The following is a 17293-nucleotide window of genomic DNA, read 5'->3' as shown; positions in this document are numbered from 1 at the left end:
AAACAGCAGTGAACAATAGAAACATATTAGACTAAAAATTTAACTGATTCATTTAATCAAGGAAAGAAAATTAGACATGGAGAGAATTGCTTAACAATATTTGTTCTCTGCTGATTATTATGATTTTTTGTTGGTGAGTCTTAAAACTTACTCAACATCTCACTGTAAAAAGTGGCCTTTTAATTCTCTAACTTAGTCAGGAAGAACAGCCCTGATTTAAGAAAGTCATTGGGGTTGCCATCTTGCAATGTAAATACTGACTTGGCCTTTGGATTTTTTTAAGTCGAATATCAAAATTCTGGTTTTAGGGATTTTTTTTTTCTTCCTGAGTTGATGGAAGAAATGTTACAGAACAGATGAAAGATGTGGGACCTAGTTCAGAATACTGAGATTAATCCATAAATAAAATAAAGGCCTAAGATCATGCCACAAGTCTTTAGAGGGGGTTTACATTTATCTGTTCATCTTCTAAGCAGAAAGTCATTAGCAAATGCTGTTTTCTGCATCCTATTTCAAGGTAAATTATGAATGGGAAACATTAACAGAAATAACAGGATCATACGACCTCTCCCTCAGAATTGGATACATTTTCTAACTGCTTCCTCTTCGAGGATGATGGAGTATTTGTGATTCCAAGAGGAGACAACCACCCCATGGGTGGAAGTCCCTGCCACCAGGTCCTCAATATGAATTCATAGACTCTAGCAGGAGGATTCCAGAGAGCAATTGATAGAGCACCATGGAAGTCAATCAGCTTCTTGCTTGTACAAAACTGCTCAGTTTCTCAAAGCAAGCTAATGCCTCTAAGTACCCAGGATACTTTTCAAACACATTTGAAAAATACGAGAAAAGCATGGGATTGGAAGTCAGGAGACCTGGGCTCCAATTCTGGATTCATCTCGAGCTGAGTGAACTTGAAACAGTAAGTCAACCGCCTTCTCTGAGTTTCAGTTGCTTCATCTGGAAAAAAAGCCTGGATGCAAAAACTAAAGATCCTTCCGACATTCAAGTTCTCAGTCCGTGAAACAGGCATCCAAACTGAAATTGTCACAATTTAGTTTCTATGCTTTCACTACCTTTCAAGTTAAACAAAAAATTAGAAAAGCTGTAAATTTCCATCAAAGACCATTACAGAGAATGCAGCGACACATTAGACAACATTTGTCTGATCTGAATAGGTTGAATATGGATAAATTCATAGTAATCAACTATCCAGGTATGCTCAGGATTTACAGTTTCCAGGACACAAGACTTCCAGTGCTACAACAGACTCCTGGGCACACGGGGACAATTGATCACCCCACGAGACATGAAAGTGAAGAAAGCACAAGTACCAGGAAGGATCAGGACCATCTATTACCTATTCATCAGAAAAGCCTACAACATTCATGGAAATGGCACTGAGAAACCTACGGCACGCTTGTCACAGTATTAATTGCCTTTCTAAGAACGAATGGAAAATACACTTGAAAAGGATACCCCTCCACTCACTCTGTAGCAACATAACTTAGAATGTACATCAGTTTTCCTTTTCCTAGTTTTTTAAAGTGAATACTGACTTTAGTTACACTGTAAATTACAAATGGCCTCCCCCACGCCTTCCTTCTGCCTGCCTCTATCATCACTTCTGCCTTTCTACGTTTAACCTGAACCACACAGGGGTGTTACACAGATTAGGTCAAGGTCAATGGTGTTGACTTGATCGCAAACAGAAATAAGAGCTGAGGACTTCTCAATGCCCATTAACACCAAAATTCAAAGCACTTGGTGTTTTTTTCTAAGGAAAGGCAATCAGGGTCAGCCCAATAGTGGCATGAACACTTCTTCTTGCCAAATAAATCAAGATGGAAATGTGATTTATTTGAATGGATGTAATTCTATGCTAGACTAAAAGAAGGATGGCAATACACTATACAATACCAACTGTAACCCAAAGAAGTCTGAGCATGTATGTGTGTGTGTGTATGAGTGTGTGAGTGAGTGTGTATGTGTGTGTGTGTATCCATCCTAGCACCATCCCCAGAACAAGCACCAGAAGGTCTTGGGCATTAAGGTGCCATATGAACTCTTCCGTACCTGGATGTTTGTCAATAAAAGCAGCATTTGCTAAGCATGGGGTTTTCTTCAGAGAATGAGAAGAGTTTCATAAAGTATAAGCCTATATAGAAGCTCAGTCTTATCTCTCACAGAAAAGTCATCTATGAGGATTTCTATAGATAACATGCCTTCAAGTGCTGCAACTTCTCCCAAAGATGAAATAAGAATAAGCAGAATTTCTATTAGTTCTTATTTAACTTTAAATGTATTTACACGTAACTGAAAAAAGGCAACTCTAGTAGGGCATGTATTAGCTGACCTCACTTGATCTCATTTTTTCAGACCTATGCTGTGTTTCACATCTGTCATGGCAGTGTTTCTCAAACTTTGAGTGTCTTAATAATCACCTTGAGTAAACACCTTGAGTTTGAGTAATAACCTTGCGTTTAACATTCAGACTCCTGGGTTACCCCTGAAATTCTGTTTCAGTAGGATTGGAGTGGGCCCTGGAACCTTGATTGTTAAAAGCTACCCAAGATGATTCTGATGAAAAGTCAAAAGGCCCCACTTTGAAAAACCCTGCTATTTTGTCAGTCATTTGTAGGTTTTCTTTGGGGGGGAGGGGGTGGAGAGGGGCAAGGAGCAAGAGGGTTTACTCATTAAAAGATCACAGTGGTGAAAACAGCATCCACATCCTAATGTATGAATAAAACCTCAGTGATTTGGAATCGAATACCAGTCAACAGAATTATTAGATTATAGACACCACGAAGGCAAAATCATATTTTCATCTCTAGGTCCCCTTGTACTCCCTGTTGCAGTATATTTCACATAGCAGGCACAAAAAACACTTTAAAAGCATCAAATTCCTAAAACCTATTAATTATATAATATTGAACAATATTTTCAGAACTGGTACACCTGTAAATTATCTTGTAGGGTATCAGTTTTTTAAACTAGGGATACGAGGGCACCTGGGTGGCTCCGTTAAGCATCAGACTTTGGCATAGGTCATGATCTGTTTGTGAGTTAGAGCCCCACATGGGGCTCTGTTGTCAGCACAGATCCTGTTTCAGATCCTCTGTCTCCCCATCTCTCTGGCTCTTCCCTATTCACATTCTCTATCTCAAAAATAAATAATAAACAATTGGGGTGCATATTAGAATTTTAGAGATTAGGGAGAACATCATATAAATTTTGAAAAAGCTTCTGAGGTGACTTTGATACACCCAGTGAGGACTCCTGATCCAGGGCCATATCACCTGGTCATTTGACCTATGAAAAACCTAAGGCTTTGACACTAAATAGCTTTCCTAAAGGACACCTTAATCCTAGGCCATTAACTACAGGCCTACTAACTCCATTACCAGTGCTAAGCCATTCCAACATGGATTAAAGAGAAAATAGATCATTTGAGAAAGTCTCATAGTTACATGAGCTAACAAGATGTTGTTACAACAAGGTCCTGTTATCAAAACGAGGTTCTACCTTAATTGCTTTAATGGATACTTAATCAACTGCACATAAATTATTTGCATTAGATGTAACAGTTTGCTGAAATAATTTTTCAGTGCTGGCAAACAGAGATCCTTTTAGGTAGCCAGTATCTTCCTCTGCAATCTTATTTACACTATTAATTTGCTAAACAATCCGTTTTTTCATCGGTCTTGCAATGTTAAACTTCAGCCAAGCTGAGAGTCTAAATAAATCCCTAAGATGCAAAGCCCAAATTAATAAACTTTCACTCTTAGTACCGATGGAAAGAGGAAAAATGGATAATTTTTTTTCTTTGTTGAAACCACCTGTTGCCACCCTCTACCTCCTGTACTCAGCTCACCATGCACTGCAAAATAAATTTGCACCAGGTAGGTTGTACATTATGAGTTTTTGTTTCGGGAATGAATGCCCATCATTTCCATTGTTCCAAGAACACTCCTCATTTCACAGGAAGAAATCTACGAAGATGCAATAAAGATTAGAAAAAATTATACCATTAGGACCCTCTTCTGTATGGAATAACTAAGATTAGGCAAACGCTTCTAACATTCAGAGCTTTCTGACAGAAATATAAGCAGCTTTGCCACCAAACAAATGCTAATTCTTTTTTAAAGCTCTTATTTCCCTGCAGATCTCTGTTTACATTGAAGAAAATGGTTCTCTTTTTGTATGCTAAAACATTGAAACAAATTGCTTTGAAAGGGAAAGGGGGTGGGGAGAGTTCCTGCTGGGCATGTAAATATATGGATGAAGATGTGTTCTGTTTATAAACTGGCAAGGACCCAAGCTTTGGCAACAGGCTGACAAAAAGTAAGACCTGAGAAACTCACAAGGAAGATTTTCAAAATGCAACCAATTATGTATTTCTGCCCTGAAGACAGTTAATAAAATATTCCAGCTTGCATAAAAGCCAAGAAAGACACTTGTCGACTTTCATTACGATCAATAAAAACTGTCAGCTCATTAGCATATCATTAGCTGTCCTGCTGTTTCCAAAGTCTTAATGCACAGAAATATTAATCTACAAATGTATAAGATTCCCCAGCTCTGTGACTTTGACTTTCTGCATGAAAGGAAAAATAAAAATTAGAGAGGGAGGAATCCAATATAGCTTCTTTTCCTCTGTGCCTATAAACATATGTTTACCATCTGTGGAATTATGGGAACCAGCTGAGGTAAGAAACAACAGCTGTGGCATTAAAAAAAAAATTGTAATCAATTTCACTTCCCACTGACAGCTCAGCTGTTAAGGAGACAGTGATGTCCAGGTAAGGGAAAGGTTTCAAACCCAAATCCAAGGGACACAGAGAAAGAGAGACAGAGACAGAGTGAGTCTTGGCCTCAGTGAATGGCCTTGGGATGGAAATAATGTAAGAACACCCAAACCACTGAAGCATCCTGTAGCTCACTGTGAGTCACCTAAACTTCTTTCTTTACCCTCTGAATAATAACAGCATAATCAGCTCAGAACTGATCAAAAGGAAATGGAGTGGTAGTCAACCATCTCAATAATGAAAATCTTTGACAATCAGAAGATTCAGAGAAGCCTGTCACTACCAATCACCTATTTTCTCCGATGGATGCTATCTTGAAAGGAAGAAATCCCCACCCTGTGTTCTGGATCTCTGATGGGAATCACCTCATGCTAAAGGCTCCTGGGCCAGACACCAAGTGTGATTTCCTCCCCCTCTTTTTCAGCAGGAGCACTTTTACTCCACTATCCACAAGGATCCACCAGCACCCAGAAATTAGGTTTGACAAAGGAGGAGATTTTGCTTTTACTTTGCCTATGAAGCGACATATTAATATTTAAAACAGAGAATGATGTTATTTTAGCCTAAAAATACATCTATATGTATTTAACCTAAAAATACAATACTAAGCGTATTTAGTTCTGGAGCAATAAAGCAGGTGTGGTTCTTGGACCCAGGAGGCAGCTTTTACAAGATAAATATTAATTAGAAGCCTGAAGATAGCCTCACTTAAAGGATGCCTGCCTCTTTTACAGAAAGGGTGATTTCTGCAGCAGTGGATTGATCAAGATAATGTTTCTATAAAGAGACACTGACATGTTACCCTTACCGGTGCCATCTCACCAAAGGATGGCCAGAAGCACTGACTGACAGATAAAATTCTACGGGGGAGAGGAGTTTTGAAAAGTTCCTTCGAAAAAGCCATTTGATGAGGCTACTTTGTTGGACAACAAGGAGAATCACATTGCTCCCTAATGAGAGGATCAGGGTGGAACTGGCAAACCCCTTCTGGTGCTTCTCACTGGTACCTTTGGGCTGGAGCTCCAGAAAAAGACAACAGGGTGTGTCTCCTCCATGGGATGCTGAGAAGTGAAATGTGTTCACCATCTAACAGTTACTAGAACGGGGTAAGTAAGCCTAAAAAATAGATGTTGAATGAATGAATGAATGAATGAATGAATGAGTGAGCGAGCATAAGCTCAACGGAGGGGGGGAAGGCTAAGTTTAAATCCCATTTCTATCACTCACAAACTATGTAAGACTGACAAGTTGCTCAACCCCCAAGTCCCATTGTCTCATCTATACAGTTCGGATAATAGCTACCTCATTAGGATGCTCTGCAGATGAAATGTAATTAACAGAGAGAATATATGTAGGGCAGACAAGATAGAGAATGCAGGAAGCATTCAATAACTGTCTACTCTTCCACCACCTACAACCCACCTCTGCAGCAAAATGATTCAGTCTATGAACACTCCTTGTGTTTTCTGCCTGTATCAGGTAGCTGGGCTCTTAAGCACAAGGTTCCTGACAGCTACAAGGCAACACTCAGCAAGCTTACCACTCTCTCTCTCTTACTTAATTACCAGCTCCTAACTGAAACCGAAGTCCCTCAAAGGCAGGAAAAGTGCCAATCACTTCTACAATGTAGTGTTAACGTTAAGCACACAGCGAGTATTAAATGTGTAACCAAGAAAGGGGGAGGATGCGTGTTGTAACCCACTAAGCATTAAGTGCTTTTAATATGTATTCTTATATAATCTGCATTACTTTTGTGAGAGAAAACTTGGCCACTCTGCCAGGAATATGACAGATTTGTAGTCTGTACTTCAGAGTATGTTGTCTGCCAACCACATACCTTGTACTATTCTCTATTTTTTTTTTAATCTTTATTTTTGAAAGAGAGACAGAGTGTGAGCAGGGGAGGAGCAGAGAGAGAGGGAGACACAGAATCCGAAGCAGGCTCCAGGCTCCAGGCCCCAAGCTGTCAGCACAGAGCCCGACGCAGGGCTCAAACTCACGAACCGTAAGATCATGACCTGAGCCCAAGTTGGATGCTCAACCGACTGAGCCACCCAGGAGCCCCAACCTTGTCCTATTCTAAGCACTTGCTGAATAACACAGACCCAGTTCTCACTCTGGTAAAGCTTACAATCTAGTGTGTCACTAATAAACACCCATATGAGTTATATTCAGGACCAACTACGTAATTGGCAGAGCCCTTTGTTCAAAATTTATTGAAATGTTAAAGATAGCAACAGCAGAGAATGAAGCCCATCACGGGCCTTCTAAGTTTAGCACCCCATGGGACTGCACAGGTCAACTGCCCATGAAGTCAGCCCTGCCTGTACTCAAGACCACACTAAAAGTGATGAAGGCAGTGGAGGCAGTGTCGTGGGAAAGAGTGTGGTAGTGGTAGAATGATTTCAAACGGATTCATCTCCCGGTACCCACATTTTTCTTTCTGCAGCTCACAATGGTTAATTTCAATGGTCTTATCTTCAAGTCCAATGATGCTCCAGCCTGCCCAAATCTTTCTTCTAGTCAATTTCGCATTTCAGTTGTACTTCTTAGCTGCAGACTATCTGTCTGGCTCCTTTTTATAATTCCTGTCTCTTCATGGATATTCTCATGTATTCATACCTAATTTTCCTAACTTCTTAGTTCTTCATGTCTGTTTTCCTTTATAGCTCCTTAAGCCCATTTAGTATGGTGGTTTTAAAATCTTATCTAGTAAGTCCACTGTCTAGGCTTGCACAGAGTTGGTTTTTGTCTATTTTATTCCTGTGAATGGCAATACCTTGTGATTTTATTTAAACACTGGCCATTTGAATACTATAGTGACTTGAGATCTAGAAAGAGAATTCTCTCCCTTCTCCAGGGATTCCTGGGTTTTGGTTTTGTTTTATTGTTGAATGCTCTAGCAGTGCATTTGTTAAAGGACTTTCCCAATTTTTTTTTAAAGAGACTATATTCCTTATCTTGCCTGGTCCTGAGCTTGTGTTCATATAGTTTTTAGACTGACTTCCTTGAATGCTAGAAGGAGAAGGGGGGGGCGGGGTGCAGAGTAGCAAAGGGAGAGGAGTGAAGGTGGAGACAGGGAGAGAGGGAGGGAGGGAGGGAGGGAGAGAGAGAGAGACGTAGGGAGAGAGGAAGGGAGAGAGGGAGGGAAAGAGGGAGATGAAGAAAGGGAGGGAAATAGAAGGAGGAAGGGAAAGAGATACTGGATGCCTTCTCCTTTAATACTTAGACATGCTTGCACTAATCCTGGAGATCAGCCCAAAGACCCAGCTTAGAGTGTCTGAGCCTTTTCTGAACATGTATTTGGCTTTGGACAATGCATGTGCACTTTCTATGCACAGGTGCTGTTCAATACCATGATTTCCCAAAGACTCTCTCTCCTTAGCATTTCATCCTGGCTTTATGTGGTCTATTATGTGTCAACAGCACTTCTTTCCTGAAGCAGCTGCAAATTATTTGTTACATTTGCAATATTTTCAGGCAACACCTGCCACTTTCCTGACCCAGAAGAGTTCTTAGACAAGTGTCTCATACCAGTCCTTCAGGTAGTTCCATACAGAATGGATATACCTCATGATATGTAAATAAGGTCTCCGCTCCCTCCAGAATCAGGGACCACTGTCCCACACTGAGAACACAGACCGACAATGAGATGCCACTGAGCTATGACCAGTATGAGGCAAGGATAAAAAGATATCACAAAGCTTTCCTACTACTTTAATGTTGCATTTATTCTTGATTGAGAATTTACTTAGTTTGCTTTAAACCTTTGACTATTTTCCTAAATTTTAACAAAATTGGTTCTGACAATTCCTGCTTATTTTTTATGTTTCTACAGAGGGACAGAGGCTCAGAGCTAGCTGTCTACAATTCCATTTTGCAATCATCCAGCTACCTATGTTAATTGTTGAACATATATTACAGTTTGTGATCATTCTAGAGACCAAGGTAAAACTCTAATGTAGACCATCATCAACACATGTTACTATGTCTCTGCAATAATATTTTGAAGTGTTCCCGGACTTGGGAACCAGTGCTGTCCTTCATTTCAGACCCAAGTCCCGAAGGAAAGTGTAGCTTCACCAAGAAATAGCTAACTACAGAACAAGAAAGAGCATTAAATGTGAGTCAGTTTAGAACTGAGAAATCTGGACAAATTTCCGTGGATTCTTAGAAACATGGAAAATAAGGGAACGTGGAAAAATCATGCATGTATATATTCAGATGTGTGTGTATATAGGTATATATACTTACATGTATATGTGTGTGTGTGTGTGTGTGTGTGTGTGTGTGTATTGACTTTAAAGATTTATTTTTGAGAGAGAGCACACACATGCACACAAGAGGGGTAGGGGCAGAGAGATAGGGGGAGAGAGAGAATCTCAAGGAGATTCCACGCTGTCAGCACAGGGCTCTATTTCAAAAGCGGTGAGATCATGACCTGAGATAAAATCAACAGTGGGTGCTTAACTGACTGAGCCACCCAGGAACCCTGTGACATGTTTTTTTTTTTCTTTTAGTATCTAGGACATACAAAAGAGTTGAAAGCAAAATAAAGCTAATGCCTGCAAATGTAGCACCCACCTTAAGAAATGAAAGATCACTATAGTTCAAGTCTTCTGAGTGTCCATCCTTAAATTTCTATTCCTTCCTCTCAGAAGTAAACTTGTAAATTTAGTGCTTATTCCCATGTATTTATTTTTTTACATATGTGAATGTATAAATAAGCAATAAATTGAAATGTCTTGCATTTTTAAATTACTTAATACTATAATTTTCTCCTGCTACTTTAATTTCAATGATTTTGGTGTTTATTTATAGGATTCTACCATTTATTTAAACATCATCCCACTGATTGAAAACTTTTTCTCCTATTTTTTTTACATTAAAAAAGCTCCTGTGAGGACTGTACATCATATCTTCTTGGCTACATGTCAAACTTTCTTCAATGTGTATAGAAGTTGGGGTCATGTGTCATAAGATATGCATGCCTTTAATTTTATACAAAAACTCCCAAACTGCCCTCCTTAGTGGCTCAACCAATTCAAGTTTCCACCACCGTGGCTCGATTAACCTCTCCCACACTTAGCATCATCCTATTTTTGTTTTCATTTTTGCCAGGCTGAGGGGTAAGAAATGGTATTTCATGGTGTTTTTAGTTTGCATTTCCAAGATAACTACTGAAATTGCATTTCTTTTAATAAATTCATTGGCTATTCACATGTTTCCACTTTGGGAAACTGCCTTTTTATACCTTTTGCCTGATTTCTTATTGATTTATGAGCATCTTACTGATTTTAACACTTCTCTACTGGATATGCTCTACTAATTGATCTGGTTGCCCAGGTCATCTTTGAGAAACATACTCAACTTGTTTTATATATTAAATTTGTCAATAGTATCTTTAACGGCTTTATACTTATTATTGCTTCTTTCCCACCCCGTGATCATGAATATATGCTCCCATATTGTCTTCTAAAACTTGCAAAGTTCACACTTAGGTATTTTGTTTAATGCTTATTTATTTGGGGGTGGGGGCGGGAGGAAGGGAGGGAGAGAGGAAGAGAGTGAGGGAGAGGGAGAGAGAGAGAGAGAGGAAGAGGGAGAGAGAGAGAGGAAGAGGGAGAGGGAGAGAGAGAGAGAGAGGAAGAGGGAGAGAGAGAGAGAGAGAGAGAGAGAGAGAGAGGAAGAGGGAGGGAGGGAGGAGGAGGGAGGGAGGGAGGGGGAGAGAGAGAGAGAGAGACAGAGAGAGAACAGGCACTGGTACCTAGTGGAGGGGGCAGGGGAGGGAGGGAGATAGAATTCCAAGCAGGCTCTGAGCTATCAATGCAGAGCCCAACTTGGGACGTGATGCCATCAACCATGAGATCATGACCTGAACTGAAATCAAGAGTTGGATGGTCAACAGAGTCACCCAGGTGCAACACATTTATGTATTTAATTGTAATTGATTTTGGTGTATGGTTTCCAAATATATTAAAGCTTTTCCTGACAATACACACCAAAATCAATTACATCAATTAGTATATACATGAAATATTTAAAGCAGTGATTTTCATAACCATTTATTTATGAATACATCCCTTCCTCATAGATCAGGAATGCCAATTCAGTTATGTATCAAGTTGCCACAAATAAAAAGTCCCTTTCTGGCCTCTCCAGGCTATTCTCTTGATTCATGTTCCAATCCTTACATGGATATCAAACAGTTGATTGCTATAAGCTTATAATAAGATCTGAAAGCCATTCCTTTTACTTCTTCAGAAATATTATTGGTCTTTATTCTTCCATATCATTTTTAAAATCAGCTTGCAGATTTTATCAGAAAATAAAATCCTTTGGGGAATTGATTATAAGTTCATCCAATTGAGAAATCAATTTGGGTAGAATTGCCATTTTTAATCCTTCTCCAAGCACCTGTCCTCATTTAGGTCTTCTCTAATGATTTTTAATAAAATTTTATATTTTTTCCATAATCATTATACATATATTTTTATCCTTAAGCACTTTATAAATTTTTTGATCTTATAAATGAAATATTCTATTTAACTGCATTTTGTTGATGCTACTTTTTTCAGCAATGCAATTGATTTTCTCTCTGGTTTTTATATCCAGCACTGTTTCAGAACAATCTTGGTAACTGTAATAATTTGTGAATTCTATTTTCTATGCAAACCATTATATAATTTCTCACTGTTTTTTTTTACTAACGCTTGTGTTTTGAGGGGCACATGGGGACATTTTGGGGGTTGGGATTTGTTTTTCTGCCAGAAGGACCTACACTATCATGTTGAAAATAAATTATGGTAATAAAGATTCTTGTAAGATTCCAGATTATAACAGGAATTCTCTTAATATTTAAACTATAAGAACAATCGTTTTTGTATGTTTGCTTTATGCACACTTTCAGTTTAATGAAGTTTCCTTCGATTCCTATTTTGCTAAGAATTTATCATGAGTCAGTACTGAATTGTACCTAGTGCTTTTTCTGCCTCTGGAGATAACCATAGATTTTTCTGTTTAATGTGACTTGTATTAGTCGATGTATTGATAAAAGTAGTTTAGCATTGTTGAAATCACCAACTTGGTCTCACACACATCCAGACACACACAGCTAGATTTGGATTGCTAATTTACGCTATTTTTTTTTTTTTTAGAATTTTTAATCTAATCTGTGTTCAAAAGTACATTGTATTACAAAACTCCAATTTTTTTTTTTAATTTGAGAGAGAGAGAGAGAGAGAGAGAGGAGAGAATGCATGAGAGCTGGGGAGAGGGACAGATGGAGATAGACAATCTTAAGCAGGCTTGAGGCTCAACCTGGAGCCTGATGCAGAACTTGATCCCATGACCCTGGGGTCACAACTTGAGCAGAAATCAAGAGTTGAATGCTCAACTATCTTCATAAATGAGATGGGAGATATTTTCATTTATTCTCTTCTCCATAAGGATTTATACAAGATAGGAATCATTTCCTTGGATGTGATAAAACTCCCCTGTAAAACTGTCTGAAGCCAGTGGTTGTTTGGTGGAGAGACATGGTAAATTGTGAAAATCGGTCACAATCCTTTGCTCCTTACCAGACTGCTACCCTGTGCAATGGGAATTTGTAGTATTTCCCATCAAAAGATGGAATCTATTTCCCATATCCTTGAGTCTGGCCTTAAAACTTGCTTTGGCCAATATAATGCAACAGAATACAATGTGCAAGTTTTCAGCCTGGGTTTCAAAAGACCCTACATATTTCTACTCCAGCTCTGGAAACCCTCATCAGCCGACTTATAAAGAAGATCAGGCTAGAATGCTGAAAATAAGAGATCACATGAAGGAGAGATGTGCCATCCCAGCTAAGTCCATTCCGGTATAGCCAGTCCCCAGAAAACCAGAAGCTGCTCAAACTGCATGGGTGAACCCTCAGAATACCAGAATCAGTCCTCTCAGCCCAACCCAAAGCACCAATGCACAAAATTGTGAGCTAAATACTTGCTGTTTCAAGCCACTAAGCTTTGAATAAACTTGCTTTGCAATGAAAGCTAATACAGATTTTGTATCATGAATTCCTTAGAATACTTTATTGATTCTAAGACCGTTTCATTTCCAAAGTCCATTTTGATAATTTATAGTTTCAGGAAATTGCCCATTTTTCTCTAATTTTCCATTTTATTATATAAAATCAATGATTAATTACTGTTTTAGTATTTGCAGTATTTTTTTAATGCTTTCTCTCATTTTTTCTTGCTCAAACTTCCAGATTTGTCTTTTCAAATAATCAAATTGTGTTTTTCCAGATCTTGTCTATTGTATCCTACTCCTTATTTTCATTTCTATTCTTTTTTTTTTTTTTTTCCTCAACGTTTATTTATTTATTTGGGACAGAGAGAGACAGAGCATGAACGGGGGAGGGGTTAGAGAGAGAGGGAGACACAGAATCGGAAACAGGCTCCAGGCTCTGAGCCATCAGCCCAGAGCCTGACGCGGGGCTCGAACCCACGGACCGCGAGATCACGACCTGGCTGAAGTCGGACGCTTAACCGACTGCACCACCCAGGCGCCCCTCATTTCTATTCTTACATGTTTGTTTTTTCATGTCTTCTTTCTTTTATTTATTTATTTCCATTTGCTAACATCTCAAGTTGGATACTTTACTCATCGATTTTTCTGCCTTTTTGGCCTTTGTAGGATAGAACTAATTGGATAGTTTCTATTTTACTCTCTTACATATTTGCGGTGGGGGGGGGGGTGGGCTTGCAAATTTTAAGTACATCAAACTTTCTCTTTGTAGTTATTTTATAACTTATTTAAGAAATATTTTTCCTACATCAAGGCCATAACGATATTTTTCTATCCTATCTTTTTAGGCTTTACTGGTTTACCTTTCAGATTTGCATCTATAATCCCCCAGAATTGATTTTGCATGTAGTGGGAAATAAAGTCCAGGATTAGTATTTCCCCATAGGGATATTCAGTTGACCTAACACCCTGCAGTGAGAACACCATCCTTCCGGAGTATTCTGTAATGCTGCAATGTATATTTAAGTTACATATCAGGTGTATGCATCTTTAAAATTGTTTATTATGCAGTAACTTTGGGTGCCTTGAAGTTTGATCATGCCAGAGCATTCTACAGCTCCTTTTTCTTTCATTTGGCCTGTTTCTTTTTTTTTTTTTTTTTTAGGCATTTCACTACCAACATTTATGAATCCCTTTTTTTTCCCTTCATTTTCACAGTTTTTGTTTAAAGTTACATAGAAGATTACTTTATTCTTGCATCTTCTCGGTTGTTTCTACCTCACATTTGCCCTTTTCCTTTCCTACGTTCAAGCATCTTTTTGCGGTCTTCATCCAGTTTCAGTCTAGTGATAGACCTTGCTAGGGTAGATGCCCACGTGGACACTGTGCCACCTGCCTTCTCTTGCTGTACTCATTCAATGGAGATGACATATTTCTCCCTGTAAACCTGGACTACTTTGCCAGTTTGCTGACCTTTATAGTGTCCTCACACAACCTGTGTTTCATCATCCTTTTCGGGTGGGCATGAATCAAATGTTGTACTTCTGTCTCAGTTCTTTGGAAGGAAAGGAAGACCATCTTTGTGGGAATTTGGGAATGTGCATTGAAATGCCTTTTATGGTCCTTGCTCCAGTCAGAAGTCAGAAAGGGACTGAACTTCCTTTTGGCCACTGGTGCTCCAGCAATGGCCATAAAAGCAAAAAATAAATCTTTATTTTGTATTGTTTCAATATAAACAATATACATCGGGATTGGAGTTTTATGAATCCAATATAGTACTCAGACTTTTACCCAGGAAGTGTAAATCACTTAATTTGTTAGTAAATATTATGCACTGGAATTATATCTAGTTTATATTAAAACTTTTTTCTCTTCTTGCCTTATTCTGGGTTGAACTTTATTTGGTAAAGCTTATTTATTTAATTTGAGAGAGAGAGAGAGAGAGAAAAAATACACGAAAGGGGCAGAGAGAGAAGGAAAGAGAATCCCAAGCAGGCTCTCCCACTGCCAGTAGGGGTAGAATTCACAAACCATGACATCATGACCTGAGCCAAAACCAATGGTTGCTTGCTTTACCAACTGAGCCACCCAGGTGCCTCAGGGTTCATAGAACTTTTTACAAATATCTCTTTCTCAAATACTTAAATGTGAGGGCACCTGGGTGGCCCAGTTGGTTAAGCATCGGACTTCAGCTCAGGTCATGATCTCACAGGCCATGAGTTCGAACCCTGTGCCTGTTAGGTTCTGTGCTGACAGTTCAAAGCCTAGAGCCTGCTTCAGGTTCTGTGTGTGTGTGTGTGTGTCTCTCTCTCCACCCCTCCCCCCCCCCACAGTCTGTGTCTCTGAAAAAGTGAATAAACCTTAAAAAAAAATTTAAATCTGGAAGCAATATTTTTATTTTGGTGTTGGTGAATTTTTAACATGTGAACTTAATTTAATATAGTTAGCCAATTTCTCTATTCATTTTCTAAATACAGGCCTTATAGTACTTTAAAATCAGATAGCCCCAGCATTTTGTCTTGTAATATTTTTAATTTTATTTTTTCCAAAATTGGGCATTATTATTTAATCAAGTAATGATTAAGGTTTGTGTATACTCCCCATTTGTTCACCAATTCCCCCTTGTATTTTGTATGTCTTTTCTTTTGCAAAGTTTCTTTAACGAGCACCTGTTGGTCATAAAACAGTTTTATTTAGCTATAAGTTCTTATCTCATGCTCATTCTCAAATGAGAATTAAGCTGGATATATGCTACTACATTTGGGAGTGATTTTCTTTGAAAACTTTGAAAAAAATTCTTTCTATTATCACTGTCTTCTGCTGTTACTGATTAAAAGCCAGCTGTTCCATCTGTTACTCTTCTGTGGAAAATTTACCTTTTAGGAGCTATTGTTAGTATCTTTTCTGTGTCTTTGGGGGGGTTCTACTATTCCAGTAATATGTCTAAGTGTGGCTATCTTGCTTGTGTAATAGATTAAAATGGTCCAAACTTCTTCCCTTCCTCACATCCATATCCTTGCAACGATATACAGAATAGTCCTTCAAGAGATGGACTATGAGTTTGGCTCTTGGTTATGACTTGCTCTGGGCAATAAAATATTAGCCACTGTGTAAGGCAAGGCGAGCCTTGAAAAGTACTAATAAGCTCAGGCTTGCTGTCTTCTTACACTTGGACTCTTAAGACTGTCATGTGGATAAGCCCCTAGACCACTAGAGAATGAGAGACCATATGGAGAAGAACTGAGGTACACTAGTCAACAGCCAGCCTACAACCAGAGATGTCAAGAGGCCATCTTAGATCATCCTGCCCCCTGCTGATCTGCCAAATGACCACAGACATGTGAGAGCCCAATAGATAATAGCATAGCCAGGCCAGACCAGAAAAATCATCTAATCACACAAAGAATTGTTATGTAGCGGCGTCTGGGTGGCTTAGCTGGTTAAGCATCAGACTTTGGCTAGTAATCTCTAATGAGATTATGAGATGAGACTTTGGCCTGTGAGTTCAAGCCCTGCATAGGGCTCTGTGCTGACAGCTCAGAGCCTGGAGCCTGCTTCAGATTCTGTGTCCCCTCTCTCTCTGCCCCTCCCCTGCTCATATTCTGTCTGTATCTCTCTCTCTCTCAAAAATAAAAAATAAAAAAATAAGAATTGTGATCTAAAGAAAAAACTCAGAAGCTTAAAAAATAGCTCAGTTTCTTGATAGACAACAATAGCTAATATATACTTTGATTACATTATAGTTGCTATAATCAGAATTAGTGTTTTATCAATTTTAGAGAATTCTTAGCCATCATACTTCTAATGGAGCCCATAACCCCTTCTAATTATCTTCTGGATTTTTCAAATATATATGTATGAATATAAACACACTAAGCACATATGTAACATTTTTTTTCTATATTTCTTCTCTACATTTTAAGCTTTTTTTCTATTTCCCTCTCTTTAGCTTCCCACTATTAAGGTAATTACTTTGACAATATTTTCTACTCTACAAATGCTCTCCCCACCTGTGTCTAATTTACTGTTTAGTGGGTTGAGGTTTTTTCTTTTACTTCAATACCTATATTTTTCTTTTATGGAACTTATTTTTGGTTCAGATCTCCCTCATCATATTTATACTCTCTAGTCATCACAATTGGTTATTTTGTTGCATTAAACATTTTAAAACATCAGGATTTTCAAAATTTCTTTTCTTGTAATTTCAATTTCTGCAGCCCTTTGAGGGCTAATTCAAAGTTTGTTACTCCTTCTAACTCTCACTCATAAGGACTTAAAATTCTATTTGCATGATCTTAATCTGTGGGAATCCTGTGAGGTCTGCATAGAAGGAAAACTTCTCCAAAGATAATTTGTATTTTCTTCATCCAGAATCCCAAGGTTCCCAATCCAGGAATGCTTTACGACAGTTTCTTGAACTTCATGGGCAAAATAAATCCAAATTTCCAGGCTGCATGATAGCAGGACTATGGTTT

At 38.6% G+C, this 17293-nt stretch overlaps 1 protein-coding gene across 3 annotated transcripts in view; it reads right to left on the bottom strand.

Annotated features, from left to right (window-relative positions):
* Window positions 1-17293, bottom strand: part of NELL1 (neural EGFL like 1) — an 896605-nt gene that overhangs the window by 698890 nt on the left and 180422 nt on the right. The window lies entirely within an intron of this gene.

This window comes from Lynx rufus, unplaced genomic scaffold, assembly GCF_022079265.1.
Source record: "Lynx rufus isolate CCGP_SWC_20201006 ecotype Redwood Valley unplaced genomic scaffold, mLynRuf1.p SCAF_9, whole genome shotgun sequence".
NCBI classification, from domain to species: Eukaryota; Metazoa; Chordata; class Mammalia; order Carnivora; family Felidae; genus Lynx; species Lynx rufus.
Note: the sequence above shows the minus strand (reverse complement) of the source record. Positions and strands in the feature narration are given on the sequence as shown.